Source organism: Pleurodeles waltl, chromosome 3_1 (assembly GCF_031143425.1).
Source record: "Pleurodeles waltl isolate 20211129_DDA chromosome 3_1, aPleWal1.hap1.20221129, whole genome shotgun sequence".
NCBI lineage: Eukaryota > Metazoa > Chordata > Amphibia > Caudata > Salamandridae > Pleurodeles > Pleurodeles waltl.
Genome location: NC_090440.1, coordinates 872,798,664 through 872,826,143, shown reverse-complemented (window position 1 = coordinate 872,826,143; position 27,480 = coordinate 872,798,664). Strand labels below are relative to the sequence as shown.

The 27,480-nt window shown below is 46.9% G+C and overlaps 1 protein-coding gene across 1 annotated transcript in view; it reads right to left on the bottom strand.

Moving 5' to 3' along the window:
- Nucleotides 1–27,480, bottom strand: part of LOC138284720 (protein argonaute-3) — a 916,780-nt gene that overhangs the window by 772,795 nt on the left and 116,505 nt on the right. The gene's annotated exons all lie outside the window — the stretch shown is intronic.

Sequence of the window (27,480 nt, the reverse complement as noted above, 5' to 3'; positions counted from 1 at the left end):
CCACCATCCAAGATCCGCTGCAGCATCTCTGGAGATCCTTATCGATTCCTCTAGACCCCCTTTGTGTTGAAATCACTGCCTGCGGAGGCACCACTGAAGAGCCCTCATGAGCCAGTGTGCATGAGTGACCAACAGAATGCAAGAAGTGAACAGACCGAGCATATGAAGGACCTTGAGGACTGGAACGACCGCTCCATTCTGGGACATTGGAATAAACGCCTGAATGTCCTGAATCCGCTGCGGCGGAGTAAAGGCCCAATTCAATGTTGTGTCTAGTACTGCCCCTATGAACAGGAGGCGTTGAGAATGCTCCAGGTGAGATTTGGCCACAGATCGAACAACTGGGTTGTCGACTGCAGGTGACGCAGCAGGAGCTCCGGAGAGTTGGCTTTGATCAACCAATCGTCCAGGTAAGGGAATACTGCTATCCCCCTCCTTCTGAGCTCTGCTGCAACCACCGCCATCACCTTCGTGAAGACTCTATGTGCTGAAGTAAGACCAAACGGAAGGACCGCAAACTGATAGTGTTGCGATCTCACCACAAACCGGAGATACTTCCTTTGCGACCTGAGAATCGGGATATGAAAGTAAGCATCCTGCAAGTCGACAGACACCATCCAATCCCCTTCGTTCAACGCCAAAAGAACCTGTGCTAGGGTCAGCATTTTTAACTTTTCCTGCTTGAGGAACTAATTCAAAATCCTCAGGTCCAGGATTGGCCTCAACCGACCATCCTTTTTGGGGATCAGAAAATATATCTTGAATAACAGCCCTGACCCCTCTCCTGCTCTGGAACCAACTCTACTGCACCTTTCGACAAAAGAACTAGAACTTCCTGTTGTAATAAAAGGAGATGGTCTTCTGAACAGAAGGATGGGCGGGGAGGGTTGGGAGGGGGAAACTCCCGAAAGGGAAGAGTATAGCCTTTCCCCACAATATCGGTGACCCAGAAGTCCGATGTTATTGACTCCCACATGTGGAGAAACTGCAACAATCTCCCCCTTACAGGAGATGCATGCGAAGGGATTGATGGAGGACTAAGGCTGCTTTCCCTGCTGCACCCCTCCGGAAGAAGAGGAAGAGTGCTGCTGGGTGGGCCCTCTGGTACGAACCCTACCCCTTCTGCTATATGATCTATAGGGGTGAGTAGAGGCAGCCTGCTGGCCCGTCTGCTGAAATCTCCCTCGAAAGGAAGAGGCACGCCCAAACCCCCTGAACCTCCTGAATACTCGTGAAGGAGTGGAGACGGAGGCATGAAAGCCTAATGACTTTGCTGTGGCCCTACTCTCCTTGAACCACTCAAAGGCAAAGTCAGCCTTTGTCCCAAAGAGTTTATCTCCATCAAAGGGTAAGTCAAGTAGGGTTGACTGCACATCAGTAGAGAATCCTGACAATCATAGCCAGGCATGCCTTCTTGTTGCTATGGACGTGCCCATTGCTCTGGCCACGGAATCAGATGTGTCAAGTCCAGATTAGATAACCTGAGTTGCCGCTCCCTGAGCGTCCGTCAAAAGGTTCAGAACCTCCTGAGGCAATCCAGGATGTGTCTTGGCCTTGTCCATCAGGGCATCGATGTATCTGCCCAAGATACAGGTTGCATTTGTTGACTTCTGGCCATGCTGCAGGAAGAGAACGCCTTTTTTGTAGATTGGTCCATTCTCTTGGATTCCCTGTATGAAGGAACCCCTGGAAAAGATCCTGGAACTGTGGGGGAGGAACATGAGGCCTGCACTACCAAGCTCTCTAGAGTCCGATGTTTTGACAAGAAAGCTGGATCTCCAGGAGCCACCCGATACCTCCTTGCAACCGACCTATTCACTGCTGTTGAAGTCACAGGCTTCTACCACACCTCCATTATCGGGTCTACAAGCGCCTCATTAAATGGAAGAAGTGGCTCCGCCACAGCTGATTAAGGGTGCAACACTTCAATGAGAATGTTAGTTTTCATTTCAGCAGCTGGCAGAGGAAGGACAAGAAAATCCGCCGCCTTCCGACCACAGAATGGAAAGAAGCAGCCTCTTCAGTGTACTCCCCCGGGGATGCTAAGCCCCACTCCGGGGAAGTGTCCAACCCACTGGCAGTGTCCTGTAGGTCTCCCAGGGGCTCTGCAATCTCACCCTCTTCCAAGAGCTGTTTCTCATATTCCTGCTCCTCAAGCAGCCTCAGAGCCAATCTCCTGGAGCGCAGCCTGGCATCAATAAGGCATCTGCTGACACCGAAGACCTCGGTCGGCGTCGACCCTCGGATTCATCCGACGCCGGATCCATCAGCACCGTAGGCTTCTTCCGCGTCGATTGAGGTTGTGGTGAACTCATCGGCGCCGGGGCAGCAGACGTCGTCGGCGTCCCAGGCCTTCTAGGTGACGCCATCGGTACCGGCGCCGAACCAGCACCTCCTGTGGGAAGGAAAGGCATGAAGGGCGTTGGTCTGTACGGAGTCGGAACACCCATGTCATATGCCAAAGGACCTGAAGGTCCAGACTGGCCACCTCCCGGAGCCATGCTGGCGAAGATGTTAAACATCGCATTTAGAAATGCGGCAGGGTCTGTACCTGGCGCCGGGAACGTGGATATCCCTGTGGAGTCGGCGCCTGAGGTGACACCGGCGTCGGTTCGGGCATTTCCGTCTGCACCGGTGAACCCGCCGGATCCTGATGAGGATCGGCCTCAAAGACAGATAGAGGAGATGTCGGAGAAGTAGGGGTCGTCCGAGGCGGAGGGGTTACCATCGGTCTAACCTCCCATGTCTTTCGGCGTCGAGCTGATGGCGACCTCGAGCGGGATCGGTCCTTACTCGAACAATGTCGTGATCCATGCTGGCGCCGGGAGTCTCGATGACGCCTGTGCGATTTCTAAGATTTAGAGTAAGACCTACGATGGTGATGTCTTTCCTTCTTCTTTGATTTCGCCAAGAATAACTTGGCCTCCCGCTCCTTGAGTGCTTTCGGATTCATACACTGGCATGAACTGCAATCCTTGACTTCATGGTCAGAGCTCAAACACCACAAGCAATTTTCATGTGGGTCTGTCACCGACATTTGCCCACCGCACTCCCTACAGGGTTTAAAACCCGATTTGTGTGGCTGAGACATAGTAACACTCAAAGTGAAACCGTAGCTCCCTGGAGCCTCGAAGAAAAAACCATTACTCAAAGGCACGGAAAAAAGGGAACTGACGTCTGCACGCCGACGAGGACCTCTTATTGCCTGGATGACGTCATACGGCATTGCGTGGGAGTCAGGCAATTGTGACGTCATCGTCGACGTGCAGAGCTAGAAGAACACTTTCTGTTGGATACTGTCGCATGGGGGAAAATTCATTAGGTGAGGAATTCACAGATAATTGTATCCATCAGAAATATGGTTTTCAATATTTTTCTGCTGCAACCCCCTTCTCTTGTTGTGTACAATAATTTAAAAGGGGCCCCCAAATGACAAGTGAGTTCTCACAATTATTATTAATTTTACATACTGCAAACAAGTTAAAAGATTTTTAGAGGCTTGACTGCATTTGTTCTAGCAAATATAGACAATGTTGAGTTGCAGAAGCGATTTTCAGTTTCACGCAATACATACATGACGGGGGTAAAGCCAAGGAAGCAAAACATTTCGAGTGAGAATTTTCCAGACGCTATCTTGTCTTACTTCTTTCTTTAGCTAAATCTTATGTATGAAATTGCAAAAAAATACTTTAATCGAAGGAGCCAAAACATTTAGGGGACTTAATATGGCATCAACAAAATTGTAACAAAAATTGATGTTCACTTTTGTCTTTTATTTCGTCACACTATCATACCTTGCTGGCACTTAGTCCCAAGACAGTGTGACCCACCTAGTCAGCTGTCACTTTTTAGTTAAAAGTACTTTGAAATATAGGGGTTTTCTTTAGCTCAACCTTAAAGTGTCAAATACCAAACTGCAAGTCCCAAAATGCAATGTCCTGTTGGCTAAAACATGAGGATTGGCTGAAAATGTTTGATCAGAAATGGGGGTACAAGGCAACTCTGACATCTGTAATAATTTGAACTTTGCTTCTATGTTCAATTATCACCTTGAAATGCAGTTAAAATAGGATTGTCAATATGCTGTTTCGAACACGTCACACTAAAAGGGTCAACAGAGTAATCCTGCAGCAGAAAAAATTGTGGATTCTTTGGCGGTCCCCTATTCCAAGCCTGGGCATGACTGACAAGAGATTGCCTATTACAAAGGATCTCACACCCACTCCTTTATTTCAATCACAATTGTGTTGTTTTTTGGCATATGTGTATGCTCTTCCCATGTGCATATTCAAATTATTTGTTGATGAGAATCTGGCAGCCTCAACATCAATTCAAGCCCCCTCATGGAGTCCTGCTCCCCACTTTAAAGACCTATGCCTAAAACGCATACTTGTCCTCACTACACCTGCACACAATGGGAGAGAACCCTGTTAAATAACACCACAACAGATTAAGAAACCTCTGTCATCAAACAAGGACCTTGGACCCCACAGATTCCCAGATTAATTCTTAAAAGATATCCGGCGACCACCCTTGCCCAACATGCAGTGTTCACACATGTGGAGGCGACAGGTGGCTTCCCAAAGGACCTAACCAAGGAAGTTATTGTGATTATTCTGAAAGACCGAATGGTGCACAAATGTGTTTCATACAGGTCAATTTCCCTTACTAATGCTGAGGTAAAATATTAGCAAAAGTCCTAGCAAACCTCCTTAATGTGATCAGAGACTTGGTCCATCTGGACCAAAGTGGTTTTAAGCCACCTATGTCTACATTCTGTAAGTGTTCAACGTGCTAGCCTTGTTGGAAAAGTTACAGGAACCCCTAGCATCACTGCTTATAGGCTTAACCTCACATGACATTACCTAGTTGTCCTCCTCACTCACATGGCATTCGGCCCAATCGTCATCTCCTATATGTCCTTGCTACAAAGTTATCACACAGCAGAGTAAAAACGAAGAGAGCCTTATTGGATCCCTTTTATTAGATGAGGCACCAATCAGGGATGTCTGCTAACACCTTTATTATTTGCCTTGGCACCAATACTAGGTAGGGCAGGATGGTGGGCTGGTCAACTACATGGAGGGAAAAAAAGTGTGCCTGTTGCACCTGGCCCTTTTTGCAGGGTCATCCCCAGTCTTTTTGCCTCCTTCCTCCTAAATCTTCTGACCAGTATTTGTTGGCTTTAGGACTCTGGGCACTTTACCACTGCCAAAACAGTGCTAAAGTACATATCCTCTCTGTGTAAACTGTACTTTTGATTGGTTTATCCATGATTGGCATATTTGATTTACTGGTAAGTCCATAGTAAAGTGCACTTGAGGTGCCCAGGGCCTGTAAATTAAATGCTCCTAGTGGGCCTGCGGGACTGGTTGTAACACCCATATTAGTAGCCCCGTAAACATGACGCAGACCTGCCACTGCAGTGTCTGTGTGTGCAGTTTTAAACTGCCAATTCGACTTGGCAAGTGTACCCACTTGCTAGGCCTAAACCTTCCCTTCTACAACATGTCAGGCTCCTCTAAGGTAGGCCCTATGTACCCCAGGGGCAGGGTGCAGTGTATGTTTAAGGTAGGACATATACTAGTGTGTTTTATATGTCCTAACAGTGAAATACTGCCAAATTCAGTTTTCACTGTGCAAGGCCTATCTCTCTTAACATGGGGGCTGCTTTTAAATATCATTATAGTGCAGATTCCCTTTGAGAGCAGATAGAAATTTGGAGTTTAGGGTCTCTGAATTCACAATTGAATTTTTTTTTTTTTGTGAAGTTGGTTTTTAAATTGTCTGTTTGAAAATGCCACTTTTAGAAACCAGGCATTTTCTTGCTTAAACCATTCTGTTACTCTGCCTGTTTGTCGATTGTCTGTCTGGGTCATTTTGACAGTTGGGCTCTTTTGCACCTCTCTAGACAGTGGCACAAAGGGGGCGGGGTGTAGCCTGCATATCCTGATGATCCATCTGAGCTAGAGGGGAGGGAGGAGTGGTCATTCACACCTGAAAGTACTGTGCCTGCCCTCAAACAATGCAGTCTCCCACCCCCCGGTGGGAGTCTGGGCCTGGCCTGGACAAGGAAGGATCTCACAAACACTTGAGACTTTGCTTTGAAGTGTGCCAAGTTCAAAGAAAGAAAGGGGGTATATGAAGAAGACCCAAAACCCCAGACTTTTAGAATCTTTCTGGAATCAAGAGGAACTTCTGCAAGGAGAACAGCTGGAGGAGGAGTACAGTCCCTTTGCTGTGTTGCTTTGCTGGACTGGCCTTCAACTGCTGCTTTTGCCTGAAAAGAGTGCAAAGGGTGAACTTTTGCTGTGTGTCCTGCTTGAGAAAGTTCTCCAAGGGCTTGGAGTAGAGCTTGCCTCCTATTGGAAGCCTCAGGGACACCAAAGACTTCAGTTTCCTCGACCTGCAGCACTGAGAACTGTGTGTTTTGTGCTGTTCAAGAGGAGAAACCACTGCAGCGCCGCTGGCCTGCACCATTACCTGCTGATGCCCTATGGAATTGCATTGCCCTGCTTCGCACCGCGGCCCTGGTCTCACCGACGCCAGCACCATCGACTCCTGTGTCGTCACCAGGCATCCCTGCCTGCACAGTGGCCTATGGACACCGATCTTGAGGGTTGCGAAGCACAGTACCGTCCTGCACCGCTGGCTTGGGCCTACCGACTACAACGCTTCAGCAACGACAATGCCGCTGCCTGCACCGTGACCTGTGGAAACCGCACTGCCCACTTCACACATCCCTGGTCTCACCAACGCCACTGGACACCGTCACCGAGCCGCTGCCTGCACCGTAACCTGTGAGCACAGCAAGTCACATCGTTCTGCTTCGCACTGCAGCCCTGACACCATCCACGCCAGCGCTCCTGACTTCATCAGCCCGGAGTTCGATCTGCAACACGTGTGACTTCAAGGGCCCGACAACTCCCGCACCGACTCCGGAACTGACACCGCGACGCCGCTTCCTGGAGCTCACAGCGAGGATCACAACACCCTACAAATCCAAAAGGTACTGTTTGCGGATCTTCCCGACACTGTAACTGGCCAGCGACACCGCAGCTGGCCTGAACTGTTGGTTTTGTTGATCACGATGCTGTGATACCCCCAGGTGGAACTATCGACTTAAAAATACAGTTCCTTAAAGATACATTTTACAAAATTCATATCTTTATTACTGTATGTTGGATTTTCATCGTTTTGGTCTTGTTTTACACAGATAAATATTGGCTATATTTCTAAAACTGGTGTGGTGTCCTTTGTAGTGTTTTCACTGTATTACTGTGTGTTATGTGCAAATGTTTCACACATTGCTTCTGAGATGAGACTGACTGCTCGTGCCAAGCTACCAAGGGGGTGAGCAGGGGTTATCTGAGCGGGAATCTCCCTTATCCTGACTAGAGTGAGGGTCCCTACTTGGACAGGATTCAAACCGACTGCCAACTAGAGACCCCATTTCTAACAGTGCCTATATGCCAACAATTCCTTTATATACCCAAGCAACCCCTGGCATTGGTACCACAGGCAATACAAATACTAGAATCATTTGGCGCTTTGTCAACTGGACTAAATGCAGACTTTTCTTTTCTTAGTGACCAAGTCGATCTAGTTGCCTAGACTGATCGTGCAAGCTTTCAGGTAAATATGCACCATTATACACGTCAGGGTAATCAAATAGTGAGCAGAAAATAGCTTACCTCTGCTAGATCATTTACAAAGGTCACTGTCCACTGGTTGGTCCTTTCTTTCACTATTCCTAGTGGAAAGGGTGCAATTGTTCAAGATGATAGCCCTACTTAAATTCTTAAGTGTTCTACAGACTTACCCTTTCTGACTCCCTCCCTTGTTCCTTAGGGGCATCACATCCTGAATGAGATCACGCGTCTGGAAGAACAAACTCAGGAGGGTGGCAATGAGAAAATGCTATAAATCCACAGACGATGGATGACTAGACATAGCTAATTTTAACTTATAATGTTGAGTCACCCATTTGGTAAATGGCTGTAGGACCCTCCATCTGACCCAGCATACAATTCTGACTTATGGGTGATAATTGCAAGCTCCACAGTAGGCAACATTCTCAAATCCCCCAGTACCCAAAGTGGTGCAGGTGCCTGATCTATTGCAAGCCTATCTCTCACAGATTGATCGGGCAAAAAAATGTAAAAGGGTGACACAAGAATGCACGAGAAGCCGTTTTTCCCAGAAAGCTGCCATTCTAGGCTTTGGAGGATGGGATAAATTAAGGATATCCACCCAAGGGTGATATGTTCTCCTAGCCAGGTTATGTCTTTTGCACAGATGCTGGAGAAATTTGGTTTGATTCAATCCCAATTCTACTAGTACATATATCTCAGACAAGCAGTCATGAGTACTTGGCTCTCATGGAGGAGATACCCGCCTCCAATCCATTGGCCTGTCAGGGATGAGCTACGATCTCTAGGACATACAGATCCCTTGTCATAACTACTTCAGATGCATTTGCAAATCTGAGACAGGCATGGTGAGCAGATCTGTGCCCATGTTCCAAGGCAGGCAGCAATTTCTACCAGGAACCACCCAATACAATCCAAGTATCTTACAGAGTCTATCTTACTCGCAGCGGCTATGGCACTCAGATCCAACCTGCCTCGGATATCAGATGGAAGACGACAATTTCTCCCATACTACTTGGTCCTGTAGCATCATTTGCCCCTTTAGGGGCGGCATAGCAGGAATTACAGTCAGCCTTGGGCCACCCATTTGACTTGACCCCCAAAACTGGCACTACTGAAAATCCTCGATGACAAAGGCTACACATGAGTAGAGACCACCCTGCTGCGACTAGGACTAGTATTGGCAATAAAGGATTTTGCACAGAACTGGCAGAAGACAGCCCACAGTATTACTAGTTTAATGGCTGGAACTGACACCTGTTGCATTCTTGAGCATCCAATCTAAGAAGCCAAAGATTGTCCCAAAAAGCATCAGAGCAAATGGGAGGTATGAATACAATACTGGGGTTGGGAGGAAGGCAAGTAGAATTTGCACATAAAAATGAGGCCCAAACAGGGTATTGACCAACTGTGACATGACAGTACAAAATCTAAATTAAATGGAAAGCCAAGGAGGGATTTGTAGCCTCAATATTATGTACAACACTGATCACTCTACTCTAATGCATGGCTTGAGCACGAATGGTGGCTGTCACATAGGAAGAGAGCTCTGGCGCCGTCCGACCAACAAGGACAGTTATCCTTACCAAGGGAGTGTGAATCCCTTGCCAACTATACTATGGCGGTACAGAAACAATGGGAATCTTTTCTTGGGGTCAAAAAGCAACACTTGAATATGAAGTATGCACTCTTCTTCCTGGCAAAGCTCAGGATTGTTGACCACTGGGCTTCCCACTTTTTTCCACAATGGCAGTGGAGGCTTGGGCCTGGCTGGAAGCTGATGGGATAGTTGATGCTGGACAATGGTTTTGGGGTCCAGTTGAGGGGCTGGCAGGAGCCCCGTCTGCGCCAGAGATCGCACATGCGCCCCTTATCAGCAAAATCAGAAAGGGTCAAGGTCGGGGGGATGGACTGTACACGAAAACAGACACTGGGCGTGGCCAACAAGTGGGATTCCTTGGGGGTGGAAGCAGAGGAATCAGAGAATGGATTGAAGTTCTAAAGCAGCTCGGACGGGGCAGCAGCCCCCTGATGTAACGTCATTGACAGCCGATGAGATAGTCTAACATGCAACTCAAGACAAAATCTGAGCAAGGGAAATTTTGACTGAATACTGGTTGAGGAGGAGGTCCCTCTGGGAGAGGTGTTTCTGAAGGCTCATACACAGTTCCCCAGGTGGAGTTGAGCCACGAACTGCCTCATTATTGCTGTGAGTGTTTCACATGTTAAATGTTTACAGTGTTGGAGTGACAGACACCTGGGCAGTTGAGGAAGCAGGCACTTACTGATAACACTTTGTGAATTTTAAAGGCACATATTACTCACGCATATTACAAGCCTTTGGAGAAGTTCTCATGTGCACTGCTGGAAGGTGTCCCCATTCAACCAAACTTGCCCCTTGAGACACATATGGTTGGAGTGACTACACCATAGTACGCCCCACCACTTCTCCCATATCTTCTGGTGTTTCTGGGGCAGTCTTGAGGTAAGTAAATTGGTTCCTTCAATTTTATAGACTGATTCATGCCAGTCCCTCACACTTTCATTGTCAAGGCTTTTGGGGATCTCCAGTGTTTAGCCACATCTCTCTTCGTTTATAAGGTGCCCAACCCCACCAGGATGCAGTCCTATCTCAGGCCTCCCAGATCATTCACCAGCCCCAATAGTGTAACCTTTGATGATGCCTTGGGGTTCTAGCTCAAGACAGCTGACAGAGTGGTGAATATACATAGGGCACGCCAAAACCTTGTGATAAAAGTTGTGCTGTGTCGCCCCCACATCTAGTACAAGTGGGACTGGGAGTTTGGGGGTTCTCCACAAACAGAAAGCAGGCAGTTTGAAGCCAGCAGCACAAAAGTGTAGTCTTAGGGGGTCTTGAAGGCTGGAGGGAGCAGCACAACATTAACTGTGATAGACACCACGTCCATTCAACCAACAAAGAAGGGCTCTTCCTGAGGACTAAGTATGGCTGATCACCTGACACATGGAACTGGAGGGCCATTCCCTTTGAAAATATCCTTTGGATTGTTAATGGTCTGGGAAGCAAGCTGAAAGGGGGAATAGTGAATAAATACCTGGCTAGACTTGACCCTGATGTGATTATGTTGCAGGAGGAAAATTTAGTGGGAAATAACTGTGGATTCCTCAACCTTGGGCGTTACATTACTCCCGGGCCAAGGATGTTTCTCCAGGGCCTCGAGGGACGTGGGTATCCTGAGGAGGAAAGCATTGCCTCTGCGGGTTACTAGCACCCGGGTGGACCCCCAAGGCTGCTATGTGGTGGTAAATGGCAATTGGAATGGCATAGTTTTGGTGGTGGCCTTCTGGCACTCCTCTTCTCCCCCTCCCCCCCCAAGGACTTGGGGGTGGGGGGTGGGGAAGAGGTTACCCTGTTTCTTGTGGGAAGGGGCCTTAACGGGAGACATGGGCCAACTGAATAGTTTCAGGATCCCCCAAAATGGCAAATACACGATTGGGAGACTTCTTGGACGCAACAGGGATGGTCGATCTGTGAAGGGCATATCATCCTAAGATGAGACCATACTGCTATGCCTTGAACTTCATGTGGCTAATGGCCAGGTTCGGCTATCTGCTGGTACTGTACCACCTGGTGGGAGACTTTAGGGACATGGAACACATGCCAAGTGGGATCTCGGACCATGCCCCAGCAGCATGCCCAAACCAGAGAGGGTATTGATAAGGCAAGCCACAGAAGATTATTTTGAGGTGAACGTAGGGACGGTGAGCTCCAGCGTGACAGTCTGGGAGGTGTATAAGATGGTATAAGATAGCTTTTGTCACAAGGAAAACATAGGAAAAAGAGAAAGCTTCCAGGAATTAAAGGATAAGCTGGTACAAGGGGAGGCTGTATACATATCTCACCACACGAGGGAATGGGCACTGGGACTAGAGACATTTAGGGAGGAAGTTTGGCTCAACAGGAGGCGACACAGCTCTTTAGAAGCACGCAGGGTAGGTTGTACACATTGAGAAACAAAGCCAGCAAGCTGCTGACTTGGTGTATCAGAAAGCAGGAGAGCCAGAGGTGGATACACAGGATATCCACCCTGGGGGAGATCCAAGGCTGAGACTCTTGCTGAAATTACACAAGCCTTTGTGGACTATCTAAGCAGGATGTACAGCTTGAAACTGCGTGACAACTTGACTGGCATGGTGAATTTTTGTAGGGACGCAACAAGAGCACTGGGTTGAAAGGGTCGAATAATGCTAGAGACCCCACTCTGGGAATCAGCATTGCTAGCACATCTGAAGTTTATGGAGAGACACAGGAAGTGGGGCCTGCTGGGAATATCAAAAGTGGGAGACGTCTGGCAGAAGAGGTAGATGATACAATTTTTTTAACTCCATACACAATTTGAACTGTCAGGGAGACAATATTTCTGGAATCAACAGGAAAAGCACATCTGGCAGGGAAATGGGGACCTCCGCTGGAATTTTAAGGAGGAAACACCTCTTGAGTGTAAAGTACTGGGGGCCCCCCTACACAAGCATGCAGTTTAACAAATATATCCCTCGCTGCTTATGCACATTTTACCTCACCTAGACGTCCGACAAAGTAAATGTAACTTGGGAAGACTGGAGGATGATACTTGGGGGGGAAGGCATGCAGGTACCCCTGCAAGGTAGCTATCCGGGTGGGATTTTGGCTAGTGCAGCTGTAACGTTTCCTTAGGGTGTACTACACAAGGACCAGCACTACAAGATGGGGGAGTTAGATAGCCACCAATGTCTTAGAGGGTTGCGGACAAAAGGAACTTTGTTTCACACTCTGTATGAATGCCCAAAAAGTCACAGCTACTAGACTGAGTAGAGGCGCAAGAGGGGACCAGGCAGGCAGCAAAGGCCCAATTGTAACTGTTGGTAGGGCAGGGGGTGGAGGGAGAGGGGGATCGGGGGTTAGAGTCCAGCTTGGTAGGGGTATGGTGAGACCAGGACTGATGTAGAATAAAATATACAAAGATTATAATATAATATTGTTGTTTGCATGTAAGGCTCGATTACATGAAAATTATATTTAGTTTTTTTCTTAACATCAATGAAGAGTTTAAAAGAGGAGACAGCCATACAGAAATGGCTTCCCAAGCACAGGCCCTGTATTTCTTTCTAGCGTGGAGGTGACACTGATTTGTTTTGATCTAACTGTTAGCGCAAATCTGTGCTGCGAAGCAGTCTTTTTGATTGTCGATCTGATTCATATTGTGCTAAATTCTATGACGATTTTTCACAATGATTTTGTTCAACTGTTAATTACAGTGAAAGGTGGTTTCCCAAGAAGAGATGGCTTACATAGTAATGCAATAGTAAGCACTATATAAACAAGCATTTGCAATGTGTCTAGCGTTTGTTCCAGTTAGAGCTATTAGCATTGTAAACTCCTAACTGGACTTTTCTTGCCACATACATTGAAAATGAAAAGTAAGACAGTTTCACATAACTAACCGGACTTTTCTTGCCATATAAACGGTGAAGTAAAAGATTCACATAAGCGAGCCAACGGCCACCATCTGTGCAAAGCAGACACACAAAGGGAAATAAAAGTTCACTCACAGTGAAACCTATCGGCAAAAGTGCAATTATCCATGTAACCAGCAAAAGTGCAATTACCTATGTAACAGGATTGAGGTTATGTTAGTCGACTACTGGCCAGCAAGATCGTGCTGCTAAATAAAGAGAAAAAGTAGTCCAGAAACCGGACGGAAAACATTGAGCCTCATATGTTTTCAGTAGTTGGTCGGTGCGCTCGAGGAGGGCTAAACACCGGAAAAGGCATGACGTATGCATGCCTTTCACTAATGAAAGCAAGCAAATTTTTAAAGGCAAGCCCACGAACCAATTCAAGTGACTGACGTGACATGGGCGTGGTTAGAAACCCAAAGAGAGATTACAACATGGGACAGAGAGCTTTGCGCTCGCCCCTAAAAAGGTCATTTATTATTTTTTATTTTACCTGTCTTTTAGATTGCCCAAATCAAGAGCTTAATTGCTCCATTTTTGGTTTACAGTTAGAGGACAGTAATAGGCACTAAACAGGATGAAACAAAATGTTGAACTCTGGTTTGCAGTAGCTTATAAAGTGACCGCCTTAAAAGCATCATATTTCTGAGCATCTATAGTATTCTTTGAATTAATAACAGTAAAATGTTGGCCCAACAAAATGTTGTATTCCTTATAGCTTGTGTGCCTTTAGCTGTGGTAAAATCCCTTCAAAACAGAATGAGTACAAGGGTCTGTATCATGGTAGAGGTTCATGGTGAACAGTTTTTCTCGCAGTAGAGTGGATGTTGTATTTTCTTTTTGAATGACATCATTAAGACCCTGTAAAGAAATGGCTCCCTGTTGCAGTTACCCCCCACTTTTTGCCTGATACTGATGCTGACTTGACTGAGAAGTGTGCTGGGACCCTGCTAACCAGGCCCCAGCACCAGTGTTCTTTCACCTAAAATGTACCATTGTTTCCACAATTGGCACACCCTGGCATCCAGATAAGTCCCTTGTAACTGGTACCTCTGGTACCAAGGGCCCTGATGCCAGGGAAGGTCTCTAAGGGCTGTAGCATGTATTATGCCACCCTAGAGACCCCTCACTCAGCACAGACACACTGCTTACAAGCCTGTGTGTGCTGGTGAGAACAAAATGAGTAAGTCGACATGGCACTCCCCTCAGGGTGCCATGCCAGCCTCTCACTGCCTATGCAGTATAGGTAAGACACCCCTCTAGCAGGCCTTACAGCCCTAAGGCAGGGTGCACTATACCATAGGTGAGGGTACCAGTGCATGAGCACTGTGCCCCTACAGTGTCTAAGCAAAACCTTAGACATTGTAAGTGCAGGGTAGCCATAAGAGTATATGATCTGGGAGTCTGTTTTACACGAACTCCACAGCACCATAATGGCTACACTGAAAACTGGGAAGTTTGGTATCAAACTTCTCAGCACAATAAATGCACACTGATGCCAGTGTACATTTTATTGTAAAATACACCCCAGAGGGCACCTTAGAGGTGCCCCCTGAAACTTAACCGACTATCTGTGTAGGCTGACTAGTTTTAGCAGCCTGCCACAAACCGAGACATGTTGCTGGCCCCATGGGGAGAGTGCCTTTGTCACTCTGAGGCCAGTAACAAAGCCTGCACTGGGTGGAGATGCTAACACCTCCCCCAGGCAGGAATTGTCACACCTGGCGGTGAGCCTCAAAGGCTCACCTCCTTTGTGCCAACCCAGCAGGACACTCCAGCTAGTGGAGTTGCCCGCCCCCTCCGGCCAGGCCCCACTTTTGGCGGCAAGGCCGGAGAAAATAATGAGAATAACAAGGAGGAGTCACTGGCCAGTCAGGACAGCCCCTAAGGTGTCCTGAGCTGAGGTGACTCTAACTTTTAGAAATCCTCCATCTTGCAGATGGAGGATTCCCCCAATAGGGTTAGGATTGTGACCCCCTCCCCTTGGGAGGAGGCACAAAGAGGGTGTACCCACCCTCAGGGCTAGTAGCCATTGGCTACTAACCCCCCAGACCTAAACACGCCCTTAAATTTAGTATTTAAGGGCTACCCTGAACCCTAGAAAATTAGATTCCTGCAACTACAAGAAGAAGGACTGCCTAGCTGAAAACCCCTGCAGCGGAAGACCAGAAGACGACAACTGCCTTGGCTCCAGAAACTCACCGGCCTGTCTCCTGCCTTCCAAAGATCCTGCTCCAGCGACGCCTTCCAAAGGGACCAGCGACCTCGACATCCTCTGAGGACTGCCCCTGCTTCGAAAAGACAAGAAACTCCCGAGGACAGCGGACCTGCTCCAAGAAAAGCTGCAACTTTGTTTCCAGCAGCTTTAAAGAACCCTGCAAGCTCCCCGCAAGAAGCGTGAGACTTGCAACACTGCACCCGGCGACCCCGACTCGGCTGGTGGCGATCCAACACCTCAGGAGGGACCCCAGGACTACTCTGATACTGTGAGTACCAAAACCTGTCCCCCCTGAGCCCCCACAGCGCCGCCTGCAGAGGGAATCCCGAGGCTTCCCCTGACCGCGACTCTTTGAACCTAAAGTCCCGACGCCTGGGAGAGACCCTGCACCCGCAGCCCCCAGGACCTGAAGGACCGGACTTTCACTGGAGAAGTGACCCCCAGGAGTCCCTCTCCCTTGCCCAAGTGGAGGTTTCCCCGAGGAATCCCCCCCTTGCCTGCCTGCAGCGCTGAAGAGATCCCGAGATCTCTCATAGACTAACATTGCGAACCCGACGCTTGTTTCTACACTGCACCCGGCCGCCCCCGCGCCGCTGAGGGTGAAATTTCTGTGTGGACTCGTGTCCCCCCCGGTGCCCTACAAAACCCCCCTGGTCTGCCCTCCGAAGACGCGGGTACTTACCTGCAAGCAGACCGGAACCGGGGCACCCCCTTCTCTCCATTCTAGCCTATGTGTTTTGGGCACCACTTTGAACTCTGCACCTGACCGGCCCGGAGCTGCTGGTGTGGTGACTTTGGGGTTGCTCTGAACCCCCAACGGTGGGCTACCTTGGACCAAGAACTGAACCCTGTAAGTGTCTTACTTACCTGGTAAAACTAATCAAAACTTACCTCCCCTAGGAACTGTGAAAATTGCACTAAGTGTCCACTTTTAAAACAGCTATTTGTCAATAACTTGAAAAGTATACATGCAATTTTGATGATTTGAAGTTCCTAAAGTACTTACCTGCAATACCTTTCGAATGAGATATTATATGTAGAATTTGAACCTGTGGTTCTTAAAATAAACTAAGAAAAGATATTTTTCTATATAAAAACCTATTGGCTGGATTTGTCTCTGAGTGTGTGTACCTCATTTATTGTCTATGTGTATGTACAACAAATGCTTAACACTACTCCTTGGATAAGCCTACTGCTCGACCACACTACCACAAAATAGAGCATTAGTATTATCTATTTTTACCACTATTTTACCTCTAAGGGGAACCCTTGGACTCTGTGCATGCTATTCCTTACTTTGAAATAGCACATACAGAGCCAACTTCCTACATTGGTGGATCAGCGGTGGGGTACAAGACTTTGCATTTGCTGGACTACTCAGCCAATACCTGATCACACGACAAATTCCAAAATTGTCATTAGAAATTGATTTTTTGCAATTTGAAAAGTTTTCTAAATTCTTAAAAGACCTGCTAGGGCCTTGTGTTAGATCCTGTTTAGCATTTCTTTTAGAGTTTAAAAGTTTGTAAAAGTTTGAATTAGATTCTAGAACCAGTTGTAGATTCTTAAAAAGTATTCCAACTTTTAGAAGCAAAATGTCTAGCACAGATGTGACTGTGGTGGAACTCGACACCACACCTTACCTCCATCTTAAGATGAGGGAGCTAAGGTCACTCTGTAAAATAAAGAAAATAACAATGGGCCCCAAACCTACCAAAATACAGCTCCAGGAGCTTTTGGCAGAGTTTGAAAAGGCCAACCCCTCTGAGGGTAGCAACTCAGAGGAAGAGGATAGTGACTTGGAGGAAAATTCCCCCCTACCAGTCCTATCTAGGGAGAACAGGGTCCCTCAAACCCTGACTCCAAAAATAATAGTCAGAGATGCTGGTTCCCTCACAGGAGAGACCAACACCTCTGAAATCACTGAGGATAACTCCAGTGAAGATGACCCCCTGTTAGCCAGGATGGTCAAAAGATTGGCTTTGGAAAAGCAGCTCCTAGCCATAGAAAGGGAAAGAAAAGAGATGGGCCTAGGTCCCATCGATGGTGGCAGCAACTTAAATAGGGTCAGAGATTCTCCTGACATCCTAAAAATCCCCAAAGGGATTGTAACAAAATATGAAGATGGTGATGACATCACCAAATGGTTCACAGCTTTTGAGAGGGCTTGTGTAACCAGAAAAGTAAACAGATCTCACTGGGGTGCTCTCCTTTGGGAAATGTTCACTGGAAAGTGTAGGGATAGACTCCTCACACTCTCTGGAAAAGATGCAGAATCTTATGACCTCATGAAGGGTACCCTGATTGAGGGCTTTGGATTCTCCACTGAGGAGTATAGAATTAGATTCAGGGGGGCTCAAAAATCCTCGAGCCAGACCTGGGTTGATTTTGTAGACTACTCAGTAAAAACACTGGATGGTTGGTTAACTGGAAATGAAGTGTGTGACTATGTTGGGCTTTATAATTTGTTTATGAAAGAACACATTTTAAGTAACTGCTTCAATGAAAAGTTGCATCAGTATCTGGTAGACCTAGGTCCAATTTCTCCCCAAGAATTGGGAAAGAAGGCAGACCACTGGGTCAAGACTAGGGTAACCAAAACTTCCACTGGGGGTGACCAAAAGAAAGGGGTTACAAAAACTCCCCAGGAGAAAGTGGGTAACACTAGAAACAAAGAAAAAGAGTCCTCTATAGGCCCCCAAAAACCAGAACAGGTGGGTGGACCCCAAGACACAACCCAAAACAAAGGTGGTTACCAGGGTAAGAACTGGGATGCCACTAAGGCCTGGTGCCACAACTGTAAACAGTCTGGGCACCACACCAAGGACACTTCTTGTCCCAAAAACAAACCCCAGAACAAAATTCCTGGGGTAACCAGTGTAGCCATGGGAGATGACTCCTCAGATGAGGAGGTCTTCCTAGCCTTCAACTGGAAACAGGGCCCAACAGGTGAGTTGGAGATTCCAGAGGGAAGTAGACACTTCCACCACCTACTGGTGAATGGAATCCCAACCACTGCCCTGAGAGACACTTGTGCCAGTCACACTATTGTGCATGACAGGCTGGTGCTCTCAAACCAGTACATCCCAGGTGAGACTGCCAGGGTAAGAGTTAGCCTAGATAGGGTCACTAAGAGGCCTGTGGCTTTAGTGCCCATAGAAGTGGGTGGCACTCTTAGCTGGAGAAGGGTAGTAGTCAGTACAGACCTCCCCCTTGATTGTCTCCTTGGAAATGACTACCCAGAGGTTAGTCAGAGCCCAAGAGAGAAACTGGTTCAGTGCCAGTCCTCTCCCAAGGATTCTGGAAGTCCTGCCTCTGCAGTAAATGCAAGCAGGCCCCAGAAGAAAAAGAAAAGGAAACAGAGTAGGAAAGGTGGACAACCTTTAGCCAAGGTTCCAGCAAGCCAAGGAGATTCTGCTCCAGTAGGGGAGAACTCCAAAAATGGCTCTGATAAAGTCCAACCTGACCCACAAGAAGTCCTGGCTAGTCAGGCAACTGTTAAGCCTGAGTGGGTGGCTCCTCAGCTAACAGAAGAAAGAGTGGAAGAAGGGTGTTTACTACAAGATGTGGTGACCCCCCACTCTAATACAGCAGACAGGCACCCTGAACCCAAAGAAGCCTGTAACTTAGCCCCTTCCCTTGTAGGTGAAGAGCTAAAGGTGTGGTTCTGGGCACTGACAGCTGTCAGTGGCCTCTGCTGGGTGTTGGCCTTTATGGCTGCACTATCCTTGGCCTGGTGGTCTGACCCCATGCCAAATAACAAGTTAGGCCCCCTGACCCTGTTGGTCATGGTGGGGTTACTCCAGCTCTGGGTAACCTCTTTGGGTAAGCTAGGGGTGACCCTGGCTAAGATAAGATTAGCAGAGGTGGATACCTCTGACCTCAAAATAGAGAGAATGGGTGAAGACATAAAAAGCACAGACAAGAGGCAGTTCAGACTAGGTCCTATCACTGTGGAAGTGGGTCAGTTCCCCAGAGGGAATGACCTGAACAGGAGGATGTAAGGCAGAGTAGGCCCTGCAACAAACCAGCCATTTCCTCTACTCTTCCTCGCCTGACAGACTAGGAAGACTCTTCCAGCGTTGGCTGAGTCTCCTGGCCTGTGGGCTGGGGGGGGCTTGTGTAAAGAAATGGCTCCCTGTTGCAGTTACCCCCCACTTTTTGCCTGATACTGATGCTGACTTGACTGAGAAGTGTGCTGGGACCCTGCTAACCAGGCCCCAGCACCAGTGTTCTTTCACCTAAAATGTACCATTGTTTCCACAATTGGCACACCCTGGCATCCAGATAAGTCCCTTGTAACTGGTACCTCTGGTACCAAGGGCCCTGATGCCAGGGAAGGTCTCTAAGGGCTGTAGCATGTATTATGCCACCCTAGAGACCCCTCACTCAGCACAGACACACTGCTTACAAGCCTGTGTGTGCTGGTGAGAACAAAATGAGTAAGTCGACATGGCACTCCCCTCAGGGTGCCATGCCAGCCTCTCACTGCCTATGCAGTATAGGTAAGACACCCCTCTAGCAGGCCTTACAGCCCTAAGGCAGGGTGCACTATACCATAGGTGAGGGTACCAGTGCATGAGCACTGTGCCCCTACAGTGTCTAAGCAAAACCTTAGACATTGTAAGTGCAGGGTAGCCATAAGAGTATATGATCTGGGAGTCTGTTTTACACGAACTCCACAGCACCATAATGGCTACACTGAAAACTGGGAAGTTTGGTATCAAACTTCTCAGCACAATAAATGCACACTGATGCCAGTGTACATTTTATTGTAAAATACACCCCAGAGGGCACCTTAGAGGTGCCCCCTGAAACTTAACCGACTATCTGTGTAGGCTGACTAGTTTTAGCAGCCTGCCACAAACCGAGACATGTTGCTGGCCCCATGGGGAGAGTGCCTTTGTCACTCTGAGGCCAGTAACAAAGCCTGCACTGGGTGGAGATGCTAACACCTCCCCCAGGCAGGAATTGTCACACCTGGCGGTGAGCCTCAAAGGCTCACCTCCTTTGTGCCAACCCAGCAGGACACTCCAGCTAGTGGAGTTGCCCGCCCCCTCCGGCCAGGCCCCACTTTTGGCGGCAAGGCCGGAGAAAATAATGAGAATAACAAGGAGGAGTCACTGGCCAGTCAGGACAGCCCCTAAGGTGTCCTGAGCTGAGGTGACTCTAACTTTTAGAAATCCTCCATCTTGCAGATGGAGGATTCCCCCAATAGGGTTAGGATTGTGACCCCCTCCCCTTGGGAGGAGGCACAAAGAGGGTGTACCCACCCTCAGGGCTAGTAGCCATTGGCTACTAACCCCCCAGACCTAAACACGCCCTTAAATTTAGTATTTAAGGGCTACCCTGAACCCTAGAAAATTAGATTCCTGCAACTACAAGAAGAAGGACTGCCTAGCTGAAAACCCCTGCAGCGGAAGACCAGAAGACGACAACTGCCTTGGCTCCAGAAACTCACCGGCCTGTCTCCTGCCTTCCAAAGATCCTGCTCCAGCGACGCCTTCCAAAGGGACCAGCGACCTCGACATCCTCTGAGGACTGCCCCTGCTTCGAAAAGACAAGAAACTCCCGAGGACAGCGGACCTGCTCCAAGAAAAGCTGCAACTTTGTTTCCAGCAGCTTTAAAGAACCCTGCAAGCTCCCCGCAAGAAGCGTGAGACTTGCAACACTGCACCCGGCGACCCCGACTCGGCTGGTGGCGATCCAACACCTCAGGAGGGACCCCAGGACTACTCTGATACTGTGAGTACCAAAACCTGTCCCCCCTGAGCCCCCACAGCGCCGCCTGCAGAGGGAATCCCGAGGCTTCCCCTGACCGCGACTCTTTGAACCTAAAGTCCCGACGCCTGGGAGAGACCCTGCACCCGCAGCCCCCAGGACCTGAAGGACCGGACTTTCACTGGAGAAGTGACCCCCAGGAGTCCCTCTCCCTTGCCCAAGTGGAGGTTTCCCCGAGGAATCCCCCCCTTGCCTGCCTGCAGCGCTGAAGAGATCCCGAGATCTCTCATAGACTAACATTGCGAACCCGACGCTTGTTTCTACACTGCACCCGGCCGCCCCCGCGCCGCTGAGGGTGAAATTTCTGTGTGGACTCGTGTCCCCCCCGGTGCCCTACAAAACCCCCCTGGTCTGCCCTCCGAAGACGCGGGTACTTACCTGCAAGCAGACCGGAACCGGGGCACCCCCTTCTCTCCATTCTAGCCTATGTGTTTTGGGCACCACTTTGAACTCTGCACCTGACCGGCCCGGAGCTGCTGGTGTGGTGACTTTGGGGTTGCTCTGAACCCCCAACGGTGGGCTACCTTGGACCAAGAACTGAACCCTGTAAGTGTCTTACTTACCTGGTAAAACTAATCAAAACTTACCTCCCCTAGGAACTGTGAAAATTGCACTAAGTGTCCACTTTTAAAACAGCTATTTGTCAATAACTTGAAAAGTATACATGCAATTTTGATGATTTGAAGTTCCTAAAGTACTTACCTGCAATACCTTTCGAATGAGATATTATATGTAGAATTTGAACCTGTGGTTCTTAAAATAAACTAAGAAAAGATATTTTTCTATATAAAAACCTATTGGCTGGATTTGTCTCTGAGTGTGTGTACCTCATTTATTGTCTATGTGTATGTACAACAAATGCTTAACACTACTCCTTGGATAAGCCTACTGCTCGACCACACTACCACAAAATAGAGCATTAGTATTATCTATTTTTACCACTATTTTACCTCTAAGGGGAACCCTTGGACTCTGTGCATGCTATTCCTTACTTTGAAATAGCACATACAGAGCCAACTTCCTACAGACCCTATAATTATGATTTATCCTATTACACTTCTCTACTGTTTGATGCCTTATGGATTCAATTCCCTCTCTTCTTTGTTGTAAGGTCCTCATCTGGTATCAAAATACAGGCATTTGGCAACACATTATTATTATTTATGGTAACATTATCAAATCCTCCTCTCCCTTGGCCCCACCATATTTACAACTGGCATGCCTCATCTTTCACCACAATATTACATGAAAACAATCATGTTAATCCGTTTTACACTAGTAGAATTCAAATCTATGTATCAGCCAATTCATCTGAAATTAATCATAGTGCCAAAAATGATAAATTGTAAGGCTGCTAAAATTATTTTATCATTATTCAAAGCCTTTTATTAGGCCGATGGGGCAGAAACCTCTAGGCACCAGGGATCATTTTTATTTGTGTTTTTTTTTCTTTGTTTGTTTTTTTAGAGATAGGGAGCGACCCATTAGGCAAGGGTCGCTCCCCTGGGGGGCAAATTGTATTTAGACCATTTCTGCCCCCCTTGGGGGCAGATCGGCCGATTTTAGGTCAATCTGCCCCCAAGGGGGCAGAAACCACTAAGGACCGGGGATTTGTTTTTGCGCCAATGTCACGCAAGGGGAGCGGCCCCGTAGGCAAGGGTTGCTCCCATGGGGGGGTTGTGGGGTGAGGGGGGCAAATTTATTTTAGGCCATTTCTGCCCCCCCTGGGGCCAGCTGAGCTAGAGGCCAAAATCCACAGGTAGGTACTTTGCAAAAAACACCTCTGTTTTCTGTGAAAAAATGTGATGTGTCCATGTTGTGTTTTGGGCCATTTCCTTTCGTGGGCGCTAGGCCAACCCACACAAGTGAGGTACCATTTTTATCGGGAGACTTGGGGGAATGCTGGGTGGAAGGAAATTTGTGGCTCCTCTCAGAATCCAGAACTTTCTGTCACCGAAATGTGAGGAAAATGTGTTTTTTTAGCCAAATTTTGAGGTTTGCAAAGGACTCTGGGTAACAGAACCTGGTCAGAGCCCCACAAGTCACCCCATCTTGGATTCCCCTAGGTCTCTAGTTTTCACAAATGCACAGGTTTGGTAGGTTTCCCTAGGTGCCGGCTGAGCTAGAGGCCAAACTCTACAGGTAGGCACTTTGCAAAAAACACCTCTGTATCATGTCACAAATTGCGATGTGTCCACGTTGTGTTTTGGGGCATTTCCTGTCGAGGGCGCTAGGCCTACCCACACAAGTGAGGTATCATTTTTATCAGGAGACTTGGGGGAACATAGAATAGCAAAACAAGTGTTATTGCCCCTTGTCTTTCTCTACATTTTTTCCTTCCAATTATAAGAGAGTGTGTAAAAAAGACGTCTATTTGAGAAATGCCCTGTAATTCACATGCTAGTATGGTCACCCCGGAATTTAGAGATGTGCAAATAACCACTGCTCCTCAACACCTTATCTTGTGCCCATTTTGGAAATACAAAGGTTTTCTTGATAGCTATTTTTCACTCTTTATATTTCAGCAAATGAATTGCTGTATACCCGGTATAGAATGAAAACCCACTGCAGTGTGCAACTCATTTATTGGCTCTGGTTACCTAGGGTTCTTGATGAACCTACAAGCCCTATATATCCCAGCAACCAGAAGAGTCCAGCAGACGTAACGGTATATTCCTGCTTTAAAAAATCTGACATTGTAGGAAAAGTTACAAAGAGTAAAACGTAGAGAAAAATTGCTGTTTTCTTCACCTCAATTTCAATATTATTTTTTTCCAGTTGTTATTTTCTGTAGGAAACCCTTATAGGATCTACACAAATTACCCCTTGCTGAATTCAGAATGTTGTCTACTTTTCAGAAATGTTTAGGTTTCTGGGATCCAGCATTGGTTTCACGCCCATTTCGGTCACTGACTGGAAGGAGGCTGAAAGCACAAAAATCGTAACAATGGGGTATGTCCCAGTAAAATGCCAAATTTGTGTTGAAAAATTGGGTTTTCTGATTCAAGTCTGCCTGTTCCTGAAAGCTGGGAAGCTAGTGATTTTAGCACCGCAAACCCTTTGTTGATGCCATTTTCAGGGGAAAAAACACAAGCCTTCTTCTGCAGCCACTTTTTTCCATTTTTTTCTTTAAAAAACGAAATTTTCACTGTATTTTGGTTAATTTCTTGGCCTCCTTCAGTGGAACCCACAAAGTCTGGGTAGCTCTAGAAACCCTAGGATGTTGGAAAAAAAGGACGCAAATTTGGCTTGGCTAGCTTATGTGGACAAAAAGATATGAGGGACTAAGCACGAACTGCCCCAAAAAGCCAAAAAAAGGCCTGGCACAGGAGGGGGAAAAGGCCTGGCAGCGAAGGGGTTAAGGAACAGCCGGAGTATGTTTTGAAAATGTGACAAACAGATACTGTTGTTTGAAATTGGGAAAACTGCATGAAGACAATTATATGCAGAGTACTTTTGAAGTTGAATTTTTTCACTGCAAAGGAAATGTCAAATGATTACGTGTGGACTGAATGCGTCGTAAGGCACTGAAAGAAGATGGCCAATTAGAAGGCTAATTGATTAATTTACAGCAAGCTTAAACGCATGCTCGAAACATGAATCTAAAGGAAGAACAGCAGTGTATTTTGAAATGGATATAAATAAAGCATACTACTGTTTGAATACGTGGCAATGGAACAAAGAGCCAGCTATCTGTAGAGTATTTTGAAACATAACAAATTGACACTACTCTGGCAAAGCTTAATGCTGTACGTAAGGATCAAATGCGTTGTATAGAGACTGCAAATGGACCTTGTGACTTTAAGGCCACAGGATATATGGGTGGTCTGTTTTACCATGTGGTCACTTTCAAATTGGAGGAACTATACACCTATGATTAAGGCCTACTTCATTAGCCGTAACGCGTCAGGAAAAGAATGAACATTTGTTTCCGCATTTTAAAATAAAGTGGCTTTGCTGTAAGCCAAAGGAGCACGGCGTACTCCTTTTGTAGGAGAAGTTGTTTTGGACACACACACACACACACACACACACACACACACACACACCTGGTCAAGTTACCAGCACATGACAAATGGCAGGAAGTGCTAGATACGCCACTCTCAGCTAAGGATTGGGAGCGAATCCACAAGGGGGTGAAGACCACTTCCACAAATGCAAGTTTTAAGTTACTACAGTATCATGTGGTGCTTCAGGTTTATCTCACCCCAATACATACTGCATGCTATATACCCGGCGCGGTCCTCAACATGCCACCCTCCCCCTGACCTCCCCCCCGCCCACTCCGGACAAGGAGTGGACTTCCTATTCAAAGCTAGCTAACCTTTGGGGGGCGGTCCTTAAATCCCTGAGTGTGGTCACATGATGGTCTCTCCCTAGAGATCTAGGACGATGTTTGTTGGGATACCTCACGGTTAGAAGAAAGAGGAAGCTTAGTAGGAGGTTCCTCCTTCAGAGCCTGGTCTTGGCCAAACGTAGAACTGTCATTCACTGGATGTCCCCAATTGCGCCCAAGGTATCAGATTAGTTAAAAGATATGGCAGAACGGGAGAATGCAGAAGACAGTCATATGGGCAAATCACGCAGAAACAAACTAGCAAACGACTTACAGGACTGGGCAGCAATGCTCACAGAGTTATTAGATCCCCCGGACACTGCCTCCATAGATATGTGTGCAGCTATAGCTCACTGACAATTGCATGGACAGTCTGAGGACAGGCAGGCGGTTTATGTCAAACATGGCTCGCTGATGTGATTAAGTAAGAGTTGTCTGATTCCTTATGATGCTTTTTGGTATATAGTGCATAGACATAACTTTTGATTATTAAAGCCTGAAAGGAGGGGGAGGGGGTTGTACAATTGATGCTAATTGTTGAATTGTACTGTGTTCCGATACTACGTCAGAATAGTACTGTTGACTCTGATAAAAATGCTAATAAAACTTATAATACAAAAAACTATCACAGAATGATCAACGATTCAGATCTCTCCAACACCAAGGTATGGGAAGTGCACCATAGTAATCGTACTTTGTTATTAAAAAAAAAAACGTAGTCTTCATTAATGACGCCTACAAATTACTAGGCTCCAAACCACTGTGGCTGCAATACCAATATGGAAAGGGGGGGAAGGGTATACAGTTGATGCTAATTATTGAGTTGTACTGTGTTCCGATACTACATCAGAATTGTACTGTTGACTATGATAAAAATGCTAATAAAAACTTCTAACACAAAAAACCATCACAGAATGATGAACGATTCAGATCTCTCCAACACCAAGGTACGGGAAGTGCACCATAGTAATCCAACTTTATTTAAAAAATAAATAAATTAAAAAAACACCAAAAAAAAACAAAAAAACTTATTGTCTTCATAAATGAGGCCTACAAATGATTGGGCTCCAAATAACCATTGTAGCTGCAATACCAATTGGGAGATGAACTCAAGAAATCATTTGCGTAGCTAGTGAAAACACAGATTAATAAAAGAATGATAAAGGCCAATCCTTTATAACCATTATTTGGGCAGGCACAGTTTTTCCAAGTGTGGCTGTATAATGAATGTGGACACATGTATTAAAGAAAATACATTGTGAATAGTGCATCTGAATTTTGAACACAAATTTTGGACTCCTTTTTAGGGTTGGGTGCCAAGCGCTCCGTCCCTGTTGTTATCTTTCTACAGGCTTGTAATCACGCCCATGTCCTGCCCATCAGTTTGGTTGGTTTGTCGGCTTGTCTTTTTCAATCCGCTTGGTTTCACTAGTGAAAGGCATGCATACGTCAAGCCTTTTCAGGTTTTTAGCCAGCCTCGAGCGCACCAGCCAAATACTGAAAACATACGAGGCTCCATGTTTTCTGTATGGTGTCTGGACTACTTTTTCTCTATCTCTTTAGTTCATAGGCAGCGTGATCTCGCTCGGCAGTAGTTGAGCGCTTTGCATGACATCGACTCTGTTACATGGATAATTATACTTTTGGCGGTTACATGGATAATTGCACTTTTGCCGATACGTTTCACTGCAAGCCCACTTATGTTTTCTTTTGTGTGTTTGCTTTGCGCTAATGGCGGCCCTCGGCTCGCTTATGTGAAACTGTTTTACTTTTCAGTTTATGTGGCAAGAAAAGTCCGGTTAAGAGTCTACAACGCTATTAGCTTTAACTCGAGTAAACGTGAGACCTATTGCATTGCAAATGCATGTTAATGTTTGATTTGAATTTTAAATATAGCATACATGACATTTAAAGTAATGTATTCTAGTACATTTTGGTCAACCATATAGGTAAAAATAAATCTATTATGAGATATATTTGCAAGCTAGAATGGGGATGGTATATGTTCTCAGTCTCAG